The sequence below is a fragment of the Papaver somniferum genome, chromosome 3, assembly GCF_003573695.1.
Source record: "Papaver somniferum cultivar HN1 chromosome 3, ASM357369v1, whole genome shotgun sequence".
Taxonomy (NCBI): Eukaryota; Viridiplantae; Streptophyta; class Magnoliopsida; order Ranunculales; family Papaveraceae; genus Papaver; species Papaver somniferum.
Window position 1 is genome coordinate 165,910,570 of NC_039360.1, and position 3,713 is coordinate 165,914,282.

The window sequence follows — 3,713 nt, forward strand, 5'->3', positions numbered from 1 at the left end:
GTTAAGGTATAGGTTAAAGTTTCATCCAATATAACATATTTGACACCTAGAACCTCGCCCGGACCAGAGCATCGGGTCTGTATATGGTAATCTTGCAACCCGAGTTAAGTGATATGTAGCAGTTTCATCCAATCTGATATATTTGACACCTCGAACCTCGCCCGGACGAGAACATCGGGTCTGTATATGGTAATCTTACAACCTGAGTTAAGGGATAGGTTGTAGTTTCACCCAATCTGATATGTTTGACACCTGGAACCTCGTCTGGACGAGAACATCGGGCCTGTATATAGGAATCTTGCAACCTGAGTTAAGTGATAGGTTGCAGTTTCATCCAATCTGATATATTTGACACCTCGAACCTCGCCCGGACGAGAACATCGGGTCTGTAAATGGTAATCTTACAACCTGAGTTAAGGGATAGGTTGTAGTTTCATCCAATCTGATATGTTGGACACCTATAACCTCGCACGGACGAGAACATTGGGCCTGTATATGGTAATCTTGCAACCTGAGTTAAGGGATAGGTTGCAGTTTCATCCAATCTGATATATTTGACACCTCGAACCTCGCCCGGACGAGAACATCGGGTATGTATATGGTAATTTTGCAACCTGAGTTAAGTGATATGTTGCAGTTTCATCCAATCTGATATATTTGACACCTTGAACCTCGCTCGGACGAGAACTTCGATATTGTATATGGTAATCTTATAACCTGAGTTAAGTGATAGGTTGCAGTTTCATCCAATATGATATATTTGACACCTCGAACCTCGCTCGGACGAGTACTTCTGGTCTGTATATGGTATCTTGCAACCTGAGTTAAGTGATAGGTTGAAGTTTCATCCAATCTGATATATTTGACACTTAGAACTTCGCCCCGACAAGAACATCGGGTCGGTATATGGTAATCTTACAGCCTGAGTTAATTGATAGGTTGCAGTTTCATCCAATCTGATATATTTGATACCTAGAACCTCCCCCGGGCGAGAACATCAGGTCTGTATATGGTAATCTTGCAACCTGAGTTAAGTGATAGGTTGCAGTTTCATCCAATCAGATATATTTGACACCTCGAACCTCGCAGGACGAGATCATCGAGTTTCTATATGGTAATCTTGCAACCTCAGTTAAGTGATAGGTTGCAGTTTCATCCAATCTGATTTATTTGACACCTCGAACCTCGCTCGGACGAGAACATCGGGTCTGTATATGGTAATCTTGCAACCTGAGTTAAGTGATAGGTTGTAGTTTCACCCAATCTGATTTATTTGACACCTCAAACCTCGCTCGGACGAGAACATCGGATTTTTATAAGGTAATATTGCAACCTGAGTCAAGTCATAGGTTGCAGTTTCATCTAATCTGATATATTTGATACCTCGAACCTCGCCCGGACTAGAACATCGGGTCTGTATATGGTATCTTGCAACCTGAGTTAAGTGATAGGTTGGAGTTTCATCCAATATGATATATTTGACACCTAGAACCGCGCCCGGACCAGAGCATCGGGTCTGTATATGGTAATCTTGCAACCCAAGTTAAGTGATAGGTTGCAGTGTCATCCAATCTGATATACTTGACACCTAGAACCTTGCCCGGACGAGAACATCGGGTCTGTATATGGTAATCTTACAACCTGAGTTAAGGGATATGTTGCAGTTTCATCCAATCTTATATATTTGACACCTAGAACCTCGCCCGGACGAGAACATCGGGTTTGTATATGGTAATCTTGCAACCTGAGTTAAGTGATAGGTTGCAGTTTGATCCAATCTGATATATTTGACACCTCGAACCTCGCCCGGACGAGAACATCAGAATTTTATATGGTAATCTTGCAACCTGAGTTAAGTGATAGGTTGAAGTTTCATCTAATCTGATATATTTGACACCTCGAACCTCGCCCGGACGAGAAAATCGGGTCTGTATATGGTAATCTTGCAACTTGAGTTAAGTGATAGGTTATAGTTTCATCCAATCTGATATATATGACACTTAGAACCTTTCCAGGACCAGAACATCAGGTCCGTATATGGTAATCTTGCAACCTGAGTTAATTGATAGGTTGCAGTTTCATCCAATATGATATATTTGACACCTCGAACCTCGCCCCGACGTGAACATCGGGTCTGTATATGGTAATCTTGCAACCCGAGTTAAGTGATAGGTTGCAGTTTAATCCAATATGATATATTTGACACCTCGAACCTCGCCCGAACGAGAACATCAGGTCTGAATATGGTAATCTTACAACCTGAGTTAAGGGATGGGTTGCAGTTTCATCCAATCTGATATATTTGATACCTAGAACCTCGCCCAGACGAGAACATCGGGTTTGTATATGGTAATCTTGCAACCTGAGTTAAGTGATAGGTTGCAGTTTGATCCAATCTGATATATTTGACACCTCAAACCTCGCTCGGACGAGAAAATCGGGTCTGTATATGGTAATTTTGCAACCTGAGTTAAGTGATATGTTGCAGTTTCATCCAATCTGATATATTTGACACCTCGAACCTCGCTCGGACGAGAACTTCGGGTCTGTATATGGTAATCTTGTAACCTGAGTAAAGTGATAGGTTGCAGTTTCATCCAATCTGATATAGTTGATACCGCGAACCTCGCTCGGACGAGAACATCGGGTCTGTATATGGTATCTTGCAACCTGAGTTAAGTGATAGGTTGAAGTTTCATCCAATCTGATATATTTGACACATAGAACCTCGCCCCGACAAGAACATCGGGTCGGTATATGGTAATCTTGCAGCCTAAGTTAATTGATAGGTTGCAGTTTCATCCAATCTGATATATTGGACACCTAAAACCTCGCCCGGGCGAGAACATCGGGTCTGTATATGGTAATCTTGGAGCCTGAGTTAAGTGATAGGTTGCAGTTTCATACAATCTGATATATTTAACACCTCGAACCTCGCTCGGACGAGATCATTGGGTTTGTATATGGTAATCTTGCAACCTGAGTTTAGTGATAGGTTGCAGTTTCATCCAATCTGATTTATTTGACACCTCGAACCTCGCTCGGACGAGAACATCGGGACTGTATATGGTAATCTTGCAACTTGAGTTAAGTTATAGGTTGCAGTTTCATCTAATCTGATATATTTGACACCTCGAACCTCGCCCGTAGAAGAACATCAGAATTGTACATGGTAATCTTGCAACCTGATTTAAGTGATAGGTTGCAGTTTCATCCAATCTGATTTATTTGACACCTCAACATCGAGTCTGTATATGGTAATCTTGCAACCTGAGTTAAGTGATAGGTTGTAGTTTCACCCAATCTGATTTATTTGACACCTCAAACCTCGCTCGGACGAGAACATCGGATATGTATATGGTAATATTGCAACCTCAGTCAAGTGATAGGTTGCAGTTTCATCTAATCTGATATATTTGATACCTCGAACCTCTCCCGGACTAGAACATCGGGTCTGTATATGGTAATCTTGCAACCTGAGTTAAGTGATAGGTTGGAGTTTCATCCAATATGATAAATTTGACACCTAGAACCTCGCCCGGACCAGAGCATCGTGTATGTATATGGTTATCTTGCAACCCGAGTTAAGTGATAGGTTGCAGTGTCATCCAATCTGATATATTTGAGACCTCGAACCTCGCCCGGACGAGAACATCGGGTCTGTATATGGTAATCTTACAACCTGAGTTAAGGGATAGGTTGCAGTTTCATCC